General features: G+C 42.7%; 1 protein-coding gene across 2 annotated transcripts in view; it reads left to right on the top strand.

Annotated features, from left to right (window-relative positions):
- The first annotated feature begins 4113 nt into the window (after window positions 1-4113).
- Window positions 4114-20702, top strand: part of GALNT1 (polypeptide N-acetylgalactosaminyltransferase 1) — a 97485-nt gene continuing 80896 nt past the window's right edge. For both annotated transcript variants that reach the window (XM_068396491.1, XM_068396490.1), the window contains exon 1: window positions 4114-4597. The gene's annotated coding sequence lies outside the window, so the exon portion shown is untranslated. The remainder of the gene's footprint in view (window positions 4598-20702) is intronic.

Below are 20702 nucleotides of genomic sequence, written 5' to 3'. Positions count from 1 at the left end.
AGCTGTGTATAACTGCCTCTCAGTGACACTCCAGGAAAAGTGGTGAAAGGACATCTGTTGGCAAATTGCCTTTTGGGGTTATTGAGAGCAGCAAGTTGAAAAACAGAAGAGATGAGGATATGTGGGATCCCAACTGACCATAAGAAATCAAACTGCACTCTTTAAAATAAAACATTACCAGACATATTAAGCTTTAATCTTATTTGCAGTTAGTAGCCCCAAAGAGAATGCTTTGTTGGAGACCTTCCAAGAACAGCTATTGCAGACAGCTTGTAAAACAAAGACAATGTGATAGAAATAATGCAAATACAGTTTAATGTTTGCTATAATAAAGTTAGTTTATGATGTCCTTTGTAACAACCTCAGCAATAAACGCCAATTTCTTCATTGGCAATTAGCTCTGGTGGGACAAACACTTCCCCAAAGTTGATGTGAAGACAGTATTTACATATTTCTTTCTTTTTACAAAGTGGATTGTATCTGGCATGTAAATATACTTTTTATTTCCAAGGTTTTCTTTTAAAAACACCATTTAAATACTGAATGAGTGCAAAATGACCTTCATTAAGGTACTGCTTGTTTGCATTCAGTTTAAATGGGATGCCGTTTCAGATTCCGATGCAGCAAACTGCCAAATCCTGACACAGTGACCTGCTTCAGCTGGGGAACATTTTAACCCTGGTTCTGTGAGGGTTCTTTGGCAAGGCTGCTCCTGGCTGTTGTCCTCACGACACTAAGCCATGCTGCTGCCATGAATTACGGTTACACATACCCTGTCTCTGCGATCTGGCCCCTGGTGTCTCTGGCCCCCTGTCTTGCAGGTAGGCTGAACTTCAGCTTCTCGTCTGCCCTGAGCCTGGAAGCTTTGGCATTTGTCTCCGTCAGTTCACCTCTCTGCAGCTGTAGGTGGGCCGCACATGTAAGATGGAGACCTACGCAGGCAACTGTGCCCATCAGTGCCTGCTACAGTACAGATTACACAGGGGGTTCCCATCTGCAGTGTACTATATCTGTATTTTGTGGGGTGGCACAGCTTGGACAAACGTAACCAAAGAAAAATCCTTTTTCTTTTCCTTCCCTCCAGGCATTCTGCATTATGTATGTTAGAATAATTTGAGAGTCTCATGAAATCAGAAGGATAGCATTGACTATAATTACAAACCGTCAGAAAGATTTTTAAAATCTATTTATTTGTTCTCATAACTTGGAGAAGTACATATTTTAAAAGATCCCTCCAATAATAATTTTACAAAGTTGGCTTAGTAGTGCTCCACAATCCATAAACCTGAATCTCTATATACTTCTCGTAATACAAATGCCATAAACTTAGTCCTTAAATTATAGACTATGTTTTTGAATGTACACTTACTCCAAAATTACATCTTTTTATCTATATGGTTTAGTGAATTCCTATCACTTCTGAAAGTGTCTTTGGCTGTATCTAGATGTCTCACACTGATTTATTTTCATGAAATTGATACCATTTTTGCTAAGTGAGTTTCCTGGACTCGGTTGCAATGCAATAGAATAGATAACCGAGGTGTCATAGAGACATTCCACCAGAGGGATTTGGGATACATCCTACGGCATCATCAGTCATAAAGGAACAAGTCTTAAGCTGCTTCCATGCTGTAAACTGCTTGCATACAATAGATCATTATTGCTAAAACTTTTTACTATAAATTGAAAACACACCTTTTTGGCACAGGAAAGCCTGATACTTCTTATATTATCTGCCTGTGTATAAACACACACATATTCAATCCCCAGCCTATAAATGCTAAATGAAGGCAGCTCTATAGTTCTTGCAGCGGTGCGCATTACCTCTCACAGGGAAGCTGCCTGTCATAGTACACGGTCCCTGATGAATTTATCAGCTGAGCAATACAGCACAGCTCAAGCATTTAAGTTGTTTAAGCACAGCAGGAATCCCATTCAGCTCATTGAAGGCGCACATACGCGCGGGTCCCGCGCTGGGCGAAGAATGCCCCCTTGTCCTACTGTTTATGCATTGGCTATCTTGGTATTTTTACATGTATGTTTACTCTGTCACCTGACCACGACTTTAAGCATTTTTTTCAAAATGTTTTTTATTCCAACTATTTCCATCAACATTAGTCAAAGCCACTTTTAGTCTAATCCTCAGCTTACCCTGGCTAGATGTCTCCTCTCCTCAGGGATCCATCGTCCACTTTTGACTCCCTCCAGCGAGAGGAGAGCAGGCAGATGGAGTCCAAGTGCAACCACCGTGCTGCTGCCTGCGCTCTCCTGCTGGGCCTGAAATATCTTCTTTAACGCTTGCAAAAGTAGGCAAGTATACAGCTGTCAAAATGTGCATACATCAAAATATACGGAGAAACAAGATTCTGTATGCTCTCTACCCTGCAAACTAAGTACTCATCCTCAACAGATCTGTGGGGGCACAGCAAGATTCTGAACTCACTGGTTTTGTTTGAAGAAAAAGTATCCCAAATGAACTGTTGGGAAATGTAAGTGCCTTTAAAAAAAGCCTGTTACTTTTGAGGGAGGCAAGAGCAAGTAGCACCTGTGTATGTGGCAAAGACAGTAAAAAAATGAATCTTATGGTTAGAAAAAAATAAAAATACCACAGGGCTAGTGGCAGCTGCAAGTGTGTGATGGGTAAAGGACTAGCATCAGTCAGTGTCTGAACAGAAAGGTCTTTAAAGAGAGAAATAAATGGAAGCACCAGCAAAATCCCCCACACAATTGTGGGGCATCAGTATGAAAGTGTTTGGCACTCACCTAACTTTGTCTGCAGACCTTTTTTTTTTTTTTTCTCCTTTCCCTGTTGAAATTCTATTTAGAATATAGGGTTTCTGCCAAGGAACTTGTTAAATATGTTTATAATGAGCACAGCATGGTTTTTGGGTTCTGTAAACAAATGCCTCTTTAAAGTTATACATCATTTCAGAGACTTAAGATTCACTCGTCAAGGAAACCCAGTGTTTTCTTCACTGAAACTTTGCTAGTTAGACTTTTTAAAGGCGGCGTACAAACTTTGATCTATAGACTTTAAAAAGCTGAATTTAAGAGTAGGGTAAGATAAAACACTTCCTAGAATTCAAGTGTCAAAATATATCTTGGGGGGGGTTTGAAGTATTTTTCTAGCTGTTGAATGATCTTAGTACACAAACATTGTTACAGGGCACACGTCTAACATTTTGATGCTGCGATGGGCCCCATACCCATCGCCCGCTGCCCCGGCTCAGGGGCCACTGCTAAGAGGAGGCTTGTTACAGCCCGTCGACCCAATGCAACATTTCTTTCAGCCGTGGGTCCCCAAATCGCTGCTGGCCGGCCACGCTGGCGGCACGCAACCTACGCCAAAGCCACCCGTGGCCCAGCAACGAGCTGGGAACTGCTGTCGCTGGCGGCCGCCATCGAAAGGTGTAGGAAGGACGATTTGGTAGGTCACGCAGATCTCGCTCGTCCTCACAGCCCAGACCTGCTTTTAAGGGACGCGTGACCGTGGGCGCAGCGGGGATCACACAGGAGCGCACCACTCCTGCGAGATCGCTACAAACCCGCTACACCACACAGGGCCGCAACCCGCGCTCGCAGCCGCGTGTTCGCACCCCAGGGACCGCGTAGGGACACCCCCGCACACTGCACCCCTCGGCCAGAGGGCGGCTGGGGGCGCGGGCCAGCGGCGCTTCTACCCGCGCGTTTGACTAGAACCGGCCAATACGAACCGCGCCCCCCAACCTGGGGACAGGCGGGGACCGAGGGCACCGCCAGCTTTGCTGTACCGAGGGTGGGGGGGCACCGGCGGGAACACACACGCCTCTCGCCGGCCCCACACTACCGGCACCTCTACGACACCGTCCCCCTCCCCGCCCGCACATCCGGGGTACGGGGTAGCGGCGGGGCGGGGCGCGTGGGCTCCGCCCAGGGGGCGCGGGCGCGCGGGGGGGACGTGTTCGCGCGGCGGAGCGGTCACCGCCCCTTTCCCTGCGCCCGCCCCCCGCGCCGCCGCCACCGCCCCCGCGCCGGTGATGGAGGTGCGGCGCTGAGGGAGGGCTTGGGCAGCAGCGGCGCGCGCGGGAGAGCGGGCGGGCGGGGGCGCCGCCGCCGGCAGTGCGGCGAGGACGGGGCATGCGGAGCGGCGGCCGCCGGGGGGCTGCAGCTGCGGGCACCGAGGCGCTGAGGGAGGCGGCGGCTCCTGCGCCGGGCTCTGTGTGATCGCGCCGCTGCGCCCGGAGCGCGGCTCCCGGCAGCCGCAGGAAGAGGGGGGTTGAGGCGGCGGCGGCGGTGGTGGCGGCGCGGCGCTCCTTCCCCGGCCGCGGAGAGAGGCGGCGAGTGGAGGCGCCGGTTCCCGGTGGCCGTAGCGGCAGCGGCCGCCGCCGGCAGCCCGGCTGCGCAACGGCAACGGCGGCCGCGCCTCAACTGGGTGCGAGGCAGCGGCCGCCGCGACGAGCGGGCGGTGCGCGGCTCGTCCCCGCTGCCGCCCGGGGGATTTACCCTGCGGGACTCTCCTCCCGGGGCGCCCGGTGACAGGCGCAGCAGCGGCGGGGCCGGAGGCGCCCGTCACCTCCCCCCGACGGCCGGCCGCCCCGCAGCGACAGAGAGGGCCGAGGTGAGTGCGGGCTCCGGGCGCCTCGGGTTCCGCTTCCCCCCCGCTCCCGCCCCGCGCTGGGGCTCGGCGAAAGGGAAGCGCCGAGTTCAGGCAGCGCCGGGCTTCTCCCCCCTCCGGCCGCCGGCGGGGGGGCCGCCGCCTCGCCGATCGCCGCTTCCTCCCCGCCGGGCGGCCGGAGGAGCGGGGCGGCCCCGCCGCGGTGCCCGCTCGGGGGGCAGCCGCCGGGGAGGAGCGGGGCGGGGGGGTGACGGGCACACACAGCCTGCGTGCTGCATTCCAGCGGCTCCCCAAGTTGTTCCTTGCTGGGGACGGGCGCGGGCGGCCGGGGGAGGTCTGGGGAAGTCCTGTTGCTGCTTCCAGGGGTCGGGGAGCTGCTCTGTGTCAGCAGCCTCGGGAGCGTGTGTGTGTGAGCAGGGGGGTACCAGGGCAGCATCCCCGGCTCTGCCTCTGCACCGCTGTCACATCAAGTTCGATCAGTTAATGGTTATTACATAACGTGGGAGCAATATTTTAGACTTTCTCTTATCTGCTGGAATCCGGATCAGCCTTATTTTGTTTCCTTTTAATTCATAAAGCCGAAGAGGGTCGGGGAAACTAAGGTGCTCATTCCCACAGTAGTTGCCTAAAGCAGCTCAGTTTTCATGTGACTTTACCTCGTGTTAACAGAGGGCTGCTACCGCCTTCCACTCCAGGAAAGCAGAAGTGTGCGTCGTTCGTCCGCCCCGTCCCCCCGCCCCGCTGATTATTAAGTACGGCCAAGTTTCTTTAGGTCCTACTTGTTTTTAGCAGTCTTGACAACCTGCCACTTTGTAAACTTACTGGGTGAGATACTGAAATAGGAACTCATCTTTGTGCAGCAGCTGCTGAGAGAAATAACTTTTATGACGATGAACAGGAGTGAACCAGCCTCTTCTGTTTATATAAATGATGTTGGCACTACGTGAACTGTAAATGAACATAGCCACCAGCTGTGCAAACCAAAGCTATGTAACTAACCATGTATTTTTATACACTGCTGCTCTCGATTTTGCTCCTTTCAGTGAAGATCATGCCACTCTGAACACTTGGAACACCACAGAACTCATTTTTATTGTAAATACAAAGGATTGCTTATATTGGAGAAAGCATTTCACTTTCTAGTGCCAACTTCGTCATTTTCTGTGACTTGGAATTTTGTCCGTGTCCTCCTGTGATGTTGGCCTTTTTTGAGTGCTGTTGTGAGCGCTTTGAATTTGAATTCATTGCATTTTGTCCAGCTTACCTTATCTGTAAAACATGAATGCACATTAGAGATAAATGTTCCTCAAATGATTGCCGATAGAGAGATTGTGGCAGCATAGTCATCTTCAGAAAAATGATACAAATGGTACCTGGCAAGGACACTACGTACAAGCCACTCTTCAGATCAAGGTGATAGTGATAACACTTGGACTATTATTACTACTGCCCCCTCCCTGGCCGTGTTTAAGGCCAGGTTGGATGAGGCTTTGAGCAACCTGGTCTAGAGGAAAGGTGTCCCTGCCCGTGGCAGGGAGGTTGGAACTAGATGATCTTTAAGGTCCCTTCCAACCCAAACCATTCGGTGATTCTATGATTATTGGATGTTTCCTGGCTTTTCAGAATCGTAAGCTGCGTGAATGAGGATACCTTATTCTTCATATACCTTGTTCCTGTAGGAACAGGGCAATTGAAAGACACTAATGAAAGTCATGGAAAAGTGTTAAAAATACCATGTGACAGTCATTGCATGTCCTAGTGGTGAGGTGGTACTGTTTCACTTTTATACAAAAATTCTGCGCCCCACCCCCCCCATCATTTCAAACTGGATTTGTTCAAATGAGTTCAGGAATAATCTATACAGAGAAAGAATAGAGGCAATTTAGAATAAATTTCAATGCCAAATTGCAGCTTTAGCAAAGTAGTACCCTGCTGTCCTTTCTTTGTTGTATACATGTTGGTAAAATATATATTAGCTGTGAACTTGTTAAACATTTTTCTTTCTTCTATCACAGAAAGAGCGTGATGTTTGTCTTTGGGATGAGAACAAAAAGTAGCTCCAGGGACACTCATCTAAAAATAGGGTACTTCCAAATACTTAAATCATTTGCATGCAGTTTACATTATGTTTAGTTCAAGAGACAGGATATTCTTGACAGATTTTGCATTTTATATTTTTAGTGACTTTTTTTTTTTTAGTGCACATGATCAGTCTCAGACTATGCACCTGGCACAAAAGTTTGATTCACAGGACCAGAATGGTATGGTCTTTGGCTATGTAGTCCTCCCCAAACTGTCTGCTATGTGGAAGTGCAGGAACCATCTCTAGATGCAAGTTGGCTTGTACTGGGAGCGTTCAGTGCTTACAAGGGAAAAGACTGGCCTACAACTTGAAATAGAACTTTTTTTTTTTTTTTGTATACGATGCATTGAAACACCTTTTAACAGCTGGAGCGGTGCTTTTGAGAATGGTGCTGTTTCATACTTATAAACAAATCATTTAATCAAGAATTTTCAAGTTCTTTTATTTGTCTTAAATTATTAACGAAATTCTAGAAGTCTCTAGTGCTGTCCTTTAGGCCAAGTTATACTGTGTGTTTTGCATTCCGGTGTTGCTCTTCAGGATCTTGATTTTTAAAGTTTGTTTGAAAGGTGGTGTTTTTGATGCGTCCTCCCCCCTCGCAGACCTAACATGGTGATTTTACCATTGAAATTGTGGCAGTAGACCTTATTTGGAGTTCATCTAGATGAATAGCTTGTGGCAGATACAAGAAATGTTACAGAAGACAGTTGTCGAATACTTCTGTTATGGTGTGGGTCTTCCACCAATACTTAACAGAAGCAGACTTGGATCCTTAAATGGGATGTTCCTCATCCCAGTCCACTTTTCTGTCCTTCTTTGACTATTGGCAGATTCTTTAATTATAAAGACACACTAGAAATTACTTTAAATATTTAATTATGCATTGTATCAAAAAAGAATCCCTTGGAATTGCATACTTCCCACTTTCACTGGGCAGTATCTTAATTTTTGAGGTGTAAATGATTTCCCTTCTGTTTACATTATTTAGTCTACTTATAACTGTATTTTTTCATGTCTTGCTTTGTGATTCTTTGTATTAACAGTATTAATTTCTACTTCTCTTTATACAAGTTTCTTCAGACATCAAATCTAATACTGCAGCAGCTTTTTTCAGGTAATGATTTACAATGAAGCACTGGTTTTATATGAAGATACCACAGTTTTGCTGATGCTTGCCACTGCTGCTTTTGAATCTTGGTACTTTTAATTTTCAACAGCAGTGTTCTCATATTGAACAGAGATCTTCCTTGAGTTCCACAGGGATGCTTGTAATCCTCTTGTTTATCCTAGGTCTACTTAATTTAGGAGGTTGCTGACCATACTAATAATTCTGTCTTTAACTTTCAGTGATGCTTCTTCTGCATTTATTAACGTTGAATTCTGTCTGCCACTGTGTTACCTGTACATCATGGTTGATTAGCTCCCGGTTGGTTCCATTTTTGGTCTTCTGTACTTGACTAACCTGTGTAACTGTTAACTTTTCTACTTTCTTTTCCAGCTCATTAATTAGTACCTTTAAATGTTGCTTGCTTTATGGATCCTTGAAGCATCCTGCTGTTAACCTTTTGCCTTGTTGAAGTTTGACTATTCGTAGTCCAAGCTTCCTGTTTCTTAGCTAGGAATAAAACAAAATATTTAAAGTGAAATATAACTGAAATCTGTAAAATATCTGCAGTGTTGTAATCTTGGCTTTTACTCAACTTTTAGCACCAAATCTATTCTTGACAGTAGTATTCTAAATTTAACATCTCCAAATAAAATGTTTTAACTGTATGCTTGTCATAAAAGCATTTTGACACCACCTTCTGCTACTTCTGGCAAAGCATTTTTTCCCTTTTACAGTCTTTCTAGCGAACTTAGTCCATTATGTGAAATCAGCCCATCATAAAAATCAATGGAATTGATATACTTTTAGCTAATGTATTAAAGAGCTGGCTAACTGCTCTATTATTCACTTTTTGATTGCTTAAATATGGTTTTACACTATGAAATATGAAGATTCTTAAGGGGCATTTACTTTTGGCTAAATTAGAAGCTTGCGACTTTGAGCACTGAAAAAATACCTTGCGCATGTACTGTTGTAGTAACTCCCAACTCATTGAGGCTTTCTTACCATCAGGTTCACATAAAGGTCTGGTTACAATCCACTAAAGAGAGTGAACTTGAATTCTAAAGCCCTGGACTATGCAGGTGGTTTGTAGTTTCTTGTAGGAAATATGACTTTGATTTCTCGTGCTTTTGTTTGAAGGGCCAATGGAACTGAGCAGTCAAGGTAGAAAGGTGTGTTTAGCTGATATCCACAGTTGTCACTGAAAGCAAATGTTCTTGGAGACCTGGCCAGTTAAGAAAAGGTACCCTTGTCAAGCTAGTCTCCCTAGACTGTCTCTTGGTATCGCTTACCACTCTTGCTTCTGTGATCCAGGGCTTTATTTTCAATCATTAAAAAAAAAATGGTGGTGTGTGTGTTTTTTCTCCTCTTTTTTACCAAGGTATTTGGTTTTGATATTGGGGTGGTCAACTTAATTTCTGTGGAATTAAAAAGTTGTCCTCAGTAGTCAGAGCTTTGTAATGGCGCCTTTTCACTGGAATCAGTGTTCAGTGACCACTGCAACTCTCATTGATAGTTTCAGCTCATGTATTTTTCCTTTATTATCAGATCTTTTCCAGCATTTGAGAGAGATACGCAGGTAGGGACATGGAGCAGTATTTGTGTTGTAGACTGCTATTCTGCATAATCTGGTGGTCCTGAAGAGGTTTGTTTGTTCTTCTCTGAGAAGTTACTGGTAGTGAAAAACAGTGTAAAGAGCAGCAGTTTGCTGCTGTGGAGGTTCAGACTGTGGGACCAGCTGATGTACAGCTGCTGTGAAATTCATTCCTAGTTGAGAAGTGTTTTCATACTGTGTTTTTCTTGTGCCATGCTGGTATTAGCTTTCAGAAACTTTCCTCTGTTAGAAAACTTACCCAAAAGATAAGCCAGTTTGGTGTGCTGCTGTCTAGCTGAAAGAGCATTAGCATCCTTTGGAGGCAGAATGTGTGAACTGCTCTTTTGTTCCGTAACGCTCATCTTGCTTTTTAAAACTTTGTCCCGTAAGCAAGCCAGTGTAATATTGTAAATGTTTTGGAAAGTCTACTTTATTTTCACTAGTGATAATATTGGTTAAGCTGCACAAGTGATAGAATCTCTGGGAATTTTTTTTGTGGTATTTCTTACTGTAGATGAACTCCTAGCTTTTTTTTTTTTTTTTACAAATTGTATTTCTTTGTAGTGGGGTGCGGTACTATTTTCATGTTGAGATCCAGTATTTCTTCATGTAAGAGAATTCCTGATGTGTAACTGAAGTCACATGGCAAAATTTGTCATCCCAGTTACGTGGAACAATTGAATCAGAATGATATTCAACATCCAAGTTGCCTGTGAAAACTTGTTACAGGCAAGTGAGAAGGTATGTCATGTTCTTTTACTTTTTTTTTTTTACAGTGCATCAGAATAGACTCCAGAGCTTCAGCTGGTGCTTCCTGTCAGCCACAGGAATTACGATAATATCACAGTGCATAAATATCTTACATTAAGTAGTTCTACAGGAGACAAGAATACTAGCCTCATTTTGCAGCCGCAACATGATGAAGGCCAACAGAGCCTGAAGAACTTGAATCTTCACTAGGGGCACTCAACATGGCTTCACCAAGGGGAAGTCATGCTTAACCAACTTGATAGCCTTTTATGAGGATGTAACCCGGTGGATAGATGACGGTAAAGCTGTGGATGTGGTCTATCTTGATTTCAGTAAAGCGTTTGACACGGTCTCCCACAGCATCCTCGCAGCTAAACTGAGGAAGTGTGGTCTGGATGATCGGGTAGTGAGGTGGATTGTGAACTGGCTGAAGGAAAGAAGCCAGAGAGTGGTGGTCAATGGGACAGAGTCCAGTTGGAGGCCTGTGTCTAGCGGAGTCCCTCAGGGGTCGGTACTGGGACCAGTTCTATTCAATATATTCATTAATGACTTGGATGAGGGATTAGAGTGCGCTGTCAGCAAGTTCGCTGATGACACAAAACTGGGAGGAGTGGCTGACACGCCGGAAGGCTGCGCAGCCATTCAGAGAGACCTGGACAGGCTGGAGAGTTGGGCGGGGAGAAATTTAATGAAATATAACAAGGGCAAGTGTAGAGTCCTGCATCTGGGCAAGAACAACCCCATGTATGAGTACAAGTTGGGGACAGACCTGTTGGAGAGCAGCGTAGGGGAAAGGGACCTGGGGGTCCTAGTGGACAGCAGGATGACCATGAGCCAGCAGTGTGCCCTTGTGGCCAAGAAGGCCAATGGCATCCTGGGGTGTATTAGAAGGGGTGTGGTTAGTAGGTCAAGAGAGGTTCTCCTCCCCCTCTACTCTGCCCTGGTGAGGCCGCATCTGGAATATTGTGTCCAGTTCTGGGCCCCTCAGTTCAAGAAGGACAGGGAACTGCTAGAGAGAGTCCAGCGCAAAGCCACGAAGATGATTAAGGGAGGGGAACATCTCCCTTATGAGGAGAGGCTGAGGGAGGGTCTCTTTAGCTTGGAGAAGAGGAGACTGAGGGGTGACCTCATTAATGTTTATAAATATGTAAAGGGCAAGTGTCATGAGGATGGAGCCAGGCTCTTCTCAGTGACATCCCTTGACAGGACAAGGGGCAATGGGTGCAAGCTGGAACACAGGAGGTTCCACATAAATATGAGGAAAAACTTCTTTACGGTGAGGGTGACTGAACACTGGAACAGGCTGCCCGGAGAGGTTGTGGAGTCTCCTTCTCTGGAGACATTCAAAACCCGCCTGGACGCATTCCTGTGTGATATGGTTTAGGCAATCCTGCTCCGGCAGGGGGATTGGACTGGATGATCTTTCAAGGTCCCTTCCAATCCCTAACATTCTGTGATTCTGTGATCTGTTTACTCTTCTATAGCCATGGGTCATGGTTATCTTATCTTTTTCCGTGCCATTTAAGCCTGCACTCTGTATGCTGGCAACGCTTTAGTGCAAATTGTGAATGATAACCAGAATTACACTGAAAATTAAAAGGGAAGTGATAATGCTGGGATTCTTCCAGGGAGAGGGAAACACATTTTGGTTTTTTTGAAGGGTTCTGTGAGGAACAAGGCAGGGGATGAGAATATTGGTAATGGGTTGGAATCAATTGTCAGTGTATAGAGAGATTTGGAAGTGCTCGTTAAATATCTGAATGAAGAAGCTGACTGGAAAGCAGAATGAAAAATTGATCAAATGACCATGGACCTCTATAAAGAGAAAGAGGTATCCAGTACTGGTCTTAATCACATGTCTCTACAACAGTGTTCTAAAATGCGTTTAACTGGAGTGGCCAGGATGAGCAAGGACTAAGACCAAGCATAAAGCTGTCTCTCGCCCCAGCCAGAAGTGGGTGGCAAGTGAATGTAATTTCATGTGGTCAGTTCTTAACTTTGGTAGGTGATGCTTTCTTTTAAAAACAAAAAAAACCCAAACCCCCCAAAAAACAAACAACCCCCTCCCCCCCCCCCAACAACACACGTACAGTAGGCTTCTGAATCTTCAGATGGTCCAAGTACAAATTAGTTGCAAGTGAAAAAATAGGATTGGTCAGAGTTGTGCTTTCATTCTGTGTGACATTCATCAGTTTGATTACCATTATGAATAATTTAGCATTAATAATGACCTGGCTCTTATGTGCATATCCTGTTCGTGATGTTTCTGCATTAAATACATTGAAGAGAGAACATTCACTGATGGGGCATTTTTTAAGTATCTTTAAGGACTCATTTAAGTTAAAATTAAACTAATGGATTTATTTAATTTTCAGTTGATTGTGTACTCAGGGTAATTGGGATCGATACGCTTCTCAAACACAGCAGCTGAATCCTAATTCTAGATGCAAAACTCAGCTTTGACTATTGTCTCAAGACAGTACTTCTGTAAGAAATTACTTCAATTTCTGCTGATTGGAATACTGCTTTGAATGTCCAGTTTGTGAGTTAGTGACTGTTGTGAAGAAGTTAAGGACGCATTTCCACAGAACTTTTTTTCTTTAAGACCACTTTGTGGTTTTAAACTCTGTCTATAGTAACGTGTGAATGAAATTAATGTCTATCATCTTTATCTTTGAAAAATAGTTGAAGACTGTATACCAGAGGAGTCCTGTTCCACAGAGATACTTGGAATAACAGGTGTACTTAGAATTGCCCAAAAACCCCCACCCCTACAAGCAGTGTGTGACTTTGTTCACCTCTTTTCCAATATACTCTTGCAATTTTTTCTTCAGGGCTCACTGATCAGAACTTTAAGAAATATAGGTACTTAAATTAGTAATAGTTTAATAAACCTAATTTGTTTTCAGTTTTCAACTTCTGGAGATAGTGCTGGCATGTACACATCATACTACAAATATTAAGCTTCCTAAAGTGCAGCAGAGTTACTACAGTTAAAATATGTTTATTTGAAACGTATATTTTAAGAAAAATGAAACTTGCCCCTTAAGGCCTTCTGCCTGCAAACAGAGGTTAAAAAATTGAAGTCCTTTTTCAGGCTGACATTTCTAAATATTTGATTTTGTGGTTTATTTTTTCTGAACTGATAGTCTCAGAAATGACATGAAAAATACAAAGTCGTTCAGTTCAGTAACTTTAGTCGTTCAGTTCAGTGGGAAAGCGTAGTACCACCTTCAGGAGCCTTAATGCAGATTAAACATTAGACTCTCTATATCTTCGCACAAACTTTGAAAGGCCTCTAGGTTCTTATCACGATTTACGCCTTGTTCCAATGCTGTGTGTCTATATAAAGGGTTACAGATCGGATTGTAAAGTCCTGTAAGTTAAACTTACATTTGCTTGAGACTTAGCTTTAATCTAAGTATCTGGCCTCTTTAAGGAATGGACTGATAATATTTTGGAAATGCGGTCTAAGATAGCTGTGGGAAGACAACTCCACGCTGCTCAGTGGTCCCTTTTCTTCAACTTCTACTGTGGTTTATTTGGGCACTGAAGTGAATAGGGAGAATAATGTAACAGGAAGGATGCACGGGAGTTCTTTATTCTTTGTAAAAGCTCAAGTTCCATGCTAACGCAGAACAGAATGGGGCGGCTGCTGATATGTTAGATGGCATGCTCATCAAAAATGTTGGTTTTTCAGCTTCAAATTGGTTTTAACATGTGACATCACAGGTTTTACGAACATTGGACTAAAATACTTTGAAAGTGTATAGATCAACATCAACCTTAAGGACTGCTCCAGCTGTGCAGAGTTCCAGAAGTAAATGGTCGATCATCTAGCCTTCAAAATAACTCTAATGTGCTGAAAGCTTAAAAAGTATTGGTAGTATAGCTTTAGAAAAACTAGTGTTCATTATAGGTTTTACATGCTCTAAAATCTGTATTTGATGTTTGGCTGTGAATAGATTAATTGGATTGCTGGGAGCTGCATTAATATTTTATCGAGTCTAATATAATTTGTCTGTTTGTAGTTGAAATACTACTTTCTACAAAATGGTAAAGAATGAGGCAAAATTTGGTACTGTGACTGTCTGGTAACATTAGCAGACTCCTGCAGAAAATATTAAACAATCCATCAACTCTTGTAGAAGTGTAGTGGGAAGAAAGATACCTAAATGCAGTACAGCAGAATCGGAGTTACTCTGACAAAAGCATCTGAAAAATCTTAACTTAAATATTCAAAAGGCATATGGTACAGTTGTTAAAAGTCACAGGCTAGGGGGGGTTTTTTGATATTAGAAGTTCAAGTACTATTTCATAATATCATTCACATAGTCTGCTATAGTGTCATCTCATCGAACGAAAAGGGTGTTTAAAAAACATGAACAATTCTAGGAGACTAGTGAGTAACCAGAACTTGTTAAAACACTTTAAAGCAACATTCACCTGGTGTATGCAGACCCATCATAAAACTTTTTTCTCTGTTGAACTGTGCTTGTCAGGCTACATATCTAATTTTGCACTGCAGTTCTAAATCATAAAACTTTATATTTTCAGTAGTTAATTTTCAAAAATGTAAGATAACCAATGCCCAAAAGAAACCAAGTAATCTTGTATACTGAATTTGTTAAACCTTTAAAAAAGAAACCCTATAAAACCCACAAAACCAAGCCCCTTGTTTCTAGAAGATATTTGTTTTCTTTCCTTCCTTCCTCATGTTTCTTTCTTTTAGTTGCTTTTGGATTTTGCAGAGTTGTCAAATCACATATTTTATTTTGTCTTTCCATGTCCAGGAAAACTAATCACTCTTCTGCAACCAGTTAATGCTTGAAATCTGCTGTGTGCAAGAAACCCAATTGTCAGCTTCTCAGCTGTGATCTGATTCACAGAAGTACAATAAAATGTAATTTTCTTGCTTTGGATTATATGAAAGATTTCTTATGCATTTTTAGACTATCATGACTATTCTTTTTTTTTTCCCCAAAATTGTGCTTTCCCAAACACAGTAAGAACTTCTTAGAGCTGAAACAGTGGTTTCTCTGTATTTCATAAGTGTTATGTATATTTGAGAGACATCTAAAGACTCTTTTTAACCACATTTTCCTCTTTATTGAAAACTTCGTAAAACATCTCTGCTTCTGCCAGGAAAACAATGCCTTTTATTTTTTATAGCATACATCATGTTATTTACAGCAGAGTTGAACAGCACTGAGTTGTGGTCACTAGTTTGCACTAATCCACTAGTTTGGATCACTAGTGTGTTTAAACAAATAATCCACAATGGAATGGTTTTTAAAATGAGCAGGCTTGCTTTATTGTCACTTCTATGCAGAAGACCCAGACTTAAATAGCATGCAAGTCAGGCACTGATTTCCAAATGAAATGTTTGACCTTGGGATCCTCATAGCTAAATTTTAAACTCTGAGGCTGTAAAAATAATTGATACCAATTTTCTTATAATCAAACCATCTTTTGTTGTGAAGGGTAATGAAATTATGATTCACTACCGCTTCCATCTGCAGGGATGAGCTGTGTAGTCTATTTCTATGCAGCAGAAACGGCAACAATTTCTTGTTATTCTAAGAGACTGTGATTGCTGCTGTATCTGTCACTTGTAACGTGCTGGCTAATTGTTAATTTAAAACGGCTCTTATCAATTACTGTTGTAGCATACCAGCTTCACGGTTTTCCATAATTTGTGATTTCTCCATTTCTTCCATTTGTTTGGATATATAATGAGTGGTTGGGTGTATCATTAATTTTTATTCAGAAGGATGTGGTAATGATTCAAGAATGGGAGTGGAGAAGTGTATCTGAAAGAGGTCAAAATAATAGAACTTGCAAGTAATTGGAGTTTTTTGATATCTAGTTTGACATGTATTAGAGACCTGGCTGTCTGAAAGTGAAACTAAACCCTTTTCAGAAAAATCATCACTTTCTTTTAGTGTAACTCAAGTATTTCAGAAAAAAAGACAATTACCTCAAAGTCAACTTACTGCGAATGTTCGTTTTGCTGTACTGGTGATTGGAGAGTGTTCATAAAAGGTGTGAAGTCTTGTATTTTCCTTTGCGTGCGAGTTCTTGACATAATTTAATTTGCTAGAGATATTTCAATGTATTTTTAATAACTTAAGGAGTTCCTTTATGTTTTAACAATGTATTAAACCATTACATAAAAGGTAAACTAAGACTCAGACTACAGGCCTGTCAGTCTGACCTCTGTGCTGGGGAAGGTTGTGGAGCAGATCACCTTGAGTGCCATCACACGGCACGTACAGGTCAATCAGGCGATCAGGGCCAGTCAGCATGGGTTTATGAAAGGCAGGTCCTGCTTGGCTAACCTGATCTCCTTCTATGACAGGTGACCTGCTTAGTGGATGAGGGAAAGGCTGTGGATGTTGTGTACCTAGACTTTAGTAAAGCCTTTGACACAGCTTCCCTCAGTATTCTGAAGAAACTGGCAGCTCACGCCTTGGATGGGCGTACGCTTTGCTGGGTAAAAACTGGCTGGATGGCCGGACCCAAAGAGTTGTGGTGAATGGAGTTAAATCCAGTTGGAGGCCAGTCACAAGTGGTGTTCCCCAGGGCTCAGTGTTGGGGCCAGTTCTCTTTAATATCTTTATCAATGATCTGGACAAGGGGATCGAGTGCATCTTCAGTAAGTTTGCAGATGACACCAAGTTGGGCGGGAGTGTTGATCTGCTTGAGAGTAGAAAGGCTCTGCAGGGGGATCTGGACAGGCTGGATCGATGGGCTGAGGCCAATTGTATGAGGTTCAACAAGGCTAAGCATCGGGTCCTGCACTTGGAGCACAACAACTCCATGCAATGCTACGGGCTTGGGGAAGAGTGGCTGGAAAGCTGCTCAGCAGAAAAGGACCTGGGGGTGTTGATCGATGGCCGGCTGAGTATGAGCCAGCAGTGTGCCCAGGTGGCCAAGAAGGCCAACAGCATCCTGGCTTGTATCAGAAATAGTGTGGCCAGCAGCACTAGGGAAGTGATCGTCCCCCTGTCCTCGGCACTGGTGAGGCTGCACCTTGAATACTGCGTTCAGTTTTGGGCCCCTCACTACAAGAAAGACACTGAGGTGCTGGAGAGAGTCCAGAGAAGGGCAGCGAAGCTGGTTGAAGGGTCTAGAGCACAAGCCCTTTGAGGGAACTGGGGTTGTTTAGTCTGGATAAAAGGAGGCTGAGGGGAGACCTTATCACTCTCTACAACTACCTGAAAGGACGCTTTAGCAAGGTGGGTGTCATTCTGTTTTCCCAAGTAACAAGTGATAGGACAAGGGGAAATGGCCTCAAGTTGTGCCAGGGAAGGTTTAGATTGGATATCAGGAAAAACATCTTCACCGCAAGGGCTGTCAAACATTGGAGCAAGTTGCTCAGGGAAGTGGTTGAATCATCATCCCTGAATGTATTTAAAAGACATGTCGATGTGGCACTTAGGGACATGGTTTAGTGATGGACTTGGCAGTGTTAGGTTGATAGTTGGACTTGATGATCTTGAAGGTCTTTTCCAACCCAAATGATTCTATGATTGTGTATGTCAGGAGAGGGAAACAGTACTTCTTTAAGAGAAAAGTGATGACTGGCGTCTTTGAAGTAAATTGAAATCTGTGGCCGAGCATGTTAAAGAGGAAATGAACACAGTGACCCAAGTGACAAACTCTGTGTTTAAAGATTTCCAAATCTGAGTCTTCTAGTTTGGAGGAAAGCGGATTAGTTTGGCTCTTTGGTGGCAGCTGGAACTGCTACTGCTTTTGCATCGTGAACTTGTGGGCTGAGCAGTCCCTTTCAGACACAAGAAGGAGAAAGTTTAGCCAGTCTTATGCAAACAGTTGTTGAAGAATTATCTTCGTTTTCCAAAAGAGATTTGTTTCAGATGGAGGGGGGAGAAAGTATTTATTTCTAGAAGCTTGAATGCTTATTGGAGGAATGCTACTGAAAAACCTCCAAGCTTATGAAGTCAACTGTGTATAGACTAGGGAAAATTTAAGAGACTTCTATCTTAAAACTGTGTATATGGCTGAAAAATCTTTGTATCTACTGTGAATGCAGGTTTATAGGAGAAATACTGTTTTCTGTTTAGCTTCAAAAATAAAGCTTAATAGTTATAAATTTTTAACATGGCTCTTTGAGGAGAGAGGAAAGTTAAAGGCAAAACTTTAATACACAAAAAGGCTGAAGGACATTGGAAAAACTTGAAGGCACTGGCTTTGTCTGCATCTGTATGGATCAAATGTCCAGTCTGAAGTGATGGGAGGGGTATTTCCCTGGCCGTACCAGCACTGGCTGGGGTTCTTTCCTCTACCCGCAGTTTGTCTGTTCGCTCATCGTATGTTGAATGTGGTAACGTCATGCCCTGTGAGAGTCCCTGTTGTAAAAGCTAATGATGTTTTTAGGTGAATGTTTGCCTCAGCCAGGCAACAAAAAAAATTACTTTGGCAGGAGAGGAAGAGTTGCCTTTTGACACAGTTTGATCTCCTGCTGTGTTCACCTTCAGCCCTCCATCGCTCTTGCCCCATGCGCCTTCCCCCCAGTTTGTAGGCTGCTTTTAGTCACACTCAATGTACAGAAGTCCTCAAAATATTACATTGGCACAAGTTGGGAGAAAATTGATACCAAGGAAGAAGACAGACAACAGCTCAACAGTTGCCTGTTCTTTTTCTAGCCTGCCAGTTCACCAGTGAGGCATATTTTTAACTGACCAGATGGCATACCTAAACCTTAGAATAAACCCTAGCATGTGATACCGCTTGCTGATTTGGTAATTAAGAGACATAGGGAAGATATAATGGTATCATGTGGGGAATGGATGATTTGGGGGTGGAGGAATAAAGGAGAGCTTGCAAGAGGCAGCAGCAGCAGCAAGGTACTGAGGTTATTGCTGTTCACTGAAATCTATGGGAGATCAGGCCACCAGTTCTACTTTTCACAAGACAGGATAACTTGTTTTAGCAAAGGCTGCTTGCAGATAGACTGTAATTTATTTCTAAGCGTCAACATTCCATTAAATATTTTTCAGTGTGCTGCTATTCCTGCTGCAGCTGGTCCTTGTAAATTATAAAAAAGTAGCTAGCTGCTGCTGCAGAGTATTTTTTTAGAATAACACAGTAGTAAAAGTTAAACTACTTTGCTTGCTTTAATGAGTAATTGGTCATGTTTCTTCTCCCTGATACAGTTTCCACAGTTTGCTTATGAACTTTTCAATCTGAATTTACCTAATATATTTTTTCTTTTGATGCTAATAGTTTGAAATCTGCTTAAAAGAGGTAACTAGCTTATAAAGTGGCTATTTTTTAAGAATACCATCTCCTGTTCTTCTCTTGAAAAAAACAAAGAGGAGAACAGGAGAGCAGACTTAAGACACGATGAGGAGAAGATTAATGTATTGTTCATACATGTAAAGTGCGTAAGCTAGGTTATCACTCTCCCTAATCACATAAGTTTATTTACTTTCTGAATACCATGAGGAAAAGGAATGAAAGAAGATCAATTCACTGTTTTCACTGTCTTCATTTTCTACATTAAATATTAAACTTGGTACCTTACTGCATTGGGAAAACCAAGGCTTATTTCTTAACCACAACAGATACTTGCACAGAAGGGTCGTCTGAGAAAATTAATAAAGCGACTGTCTGCTCAGACTTTCTTCAGATTCAATTGTTGGATATTTAGTTTTGACCTAGTTTCTTTGTTCTGTAGAACAGACAACTGTTCTACATTGTAATGTCACAGAAACTATTAGGAAAGACTTCTTATACTACAAATAATAATATAACTGTTTATAATAATATTCTTTCACTTTCCTCAATGAATGCTACTAAATTATATGATTTTAAGGACTTGACTGTTATTAAGTGAACTGTTAATGTAAGTGTGGACATATTTTTAACATTGTTGTCACTTACACTTTCACTCCAGTTTTTACCAGAATTATCTGCTTTTTATACATTTAATATGTAATATTATAACAAATTTCTTGGCATAAAAAAAGATAATCAGCAAAAAGAGTAGCTTGCTTCAAGCCTTAAAATTAATAAATTCTAAGAAAAAGCATAGGTTGTCTTAAGGTGTATTGTAACTACTTTTTCATTTGTTGCTAATGGTATCTGAATTATGTGTTTATGTTCATCTGCCTAATGGGGATTGCTCTGTCTTCCTTTTTTTCTTTTAGCATATTAACAAAAATTTGCAAATTACATGTAATATAATACATTCTGTTATAGTCAAACTTCCCTTCGTCTGGTAATGTTCATGGGCCACTGACATTCTTTTCAAAGCATTTTGAATATATGACTGGGTCACAATATTGAAATACTGGACTGCTGGCTCCTCAGCTTGTAATTATTTCACTAAGTATGTAAGCTGTAAATGGTCAAAGGGTATAGCTCTGCTTAAAAAAATAAAAATCTGATAATGAGACATTGCTTTGTTGAAGGCTGTTTCAAAAGAAGTAGATTCCCTCAAAGAGCAAATGTTTGAGACAGGGTGGCATAAGCCATGTTACCAAGCATCTTTTAACAATGAAAAGTAGTTGAGAGTGGGTCAGAATTAGAGGCTTTGGCAGCATCT

Source organism: Nyctibius grandis, chromosome 3 (genome assembly GCF_013368605.1).
Source record: "Nyctibius grandis isolate bNycGra1 chromosome 3, bNycGra1.pri, whole genome shotgun sequence".
NCBI classification, from domain to species: Eukaryota; Metazoa; Chordata; class Aves; order Nyctibiiformes; family Nyctibiidae; genus Nyctibius; species Nyctibius grandis.
This window is presented reverse-complemented; position numbering and strand designations above follow the sequence as displayed.